Raw genomic sequence first — 961 nt, 5'->3', positions numbered from 1 at the left:
TCTCCTATAAAACCTCCTATAGTAGAAATACAGTCACATTGATCATAAGGATCGTTAGACGCAACCCGGTCTAGTCGATTAAAGTTTACATCCGAGAAATGTGCACGCCTTAGACAGTAGGAATTGCGGTCGGTTCGTGACCGAATCACCTCAATATACTCGAAGTCTAATAAAAGGCTACACTACCATGAAATAGTACGCTACCGAGTGTTCTAGAGTAAAAACACCCCCGCACAGGGTGTTGGAGTTTACACCAAACCAGGGTCTCACTTTATTATGGATTAAAAGATATTAATTCTAAAAGATAAACGCGCGAGCGTAGAAACTCGACGCGTACCTGACGCGAGAAGTCATTTGGTCACGTGCTACGAAGCATGATCCAAGAAGTCATGTGGAGAGACGCATCACGCGCATCACGCGCATCAACACATCACAAATCATGGCATCATTGACCCAAGAAAACTAAGCTTCGTGAAATATTCCGAAGCCTGCCAAAAGAGAAAAACTATGAACGATTTGCCGTGCGGTCCGAGGCCCGGGCATAGTATCTAATAATAGAGAGAAAATCACTAAGCGGACCGTTCGTCTCGGCTGAACCGATCGTGAAAACCGTTTACGGCGATTCCCGTGTACGCATCAATACTGATGCGTCGCGTCGCCACAATAGAGAAAACACTACGAAAACTTAAAAGAAGTCAGCTCAGTTGTGCCACGCACAATCGAGCCACTTCAAACCTTTACTAAAAATTCAGTATTAATTCGTCCGACCTCTTGGACAAAGCACGGACATATAAATATAAATAGAAGACATAGAATAGTATAAAAAGAGGACGCGCGCAGGCTGAAACGCAAGGAATTATCCCCCGCGTTGACCAGCTGTCGCACTCCCAGTAGCATCTGAGGTAGTGGATAAGTTTGTAATCAATTTAAGGACTTTTCTTTGCAGACATAAGTAACGTGT

This window comes from Laccaria bicolor, genomic scaffold, assembly GCF_000143565.1.
Source record: "Laccaria bicolor S238N-H82 LACBIscaffold_438 genomic scaffold, whole genome shotgun sequence".
Lineage (NCBI taxonomy): Eukaryota > Fungi > Basidiomycota > Agaricomycetes > Agaricales > Hydnangiaceae > Laccaria > Laccaria bicolor.
This window is presented reverse-complemented; position numbering follows the sequence as displayed.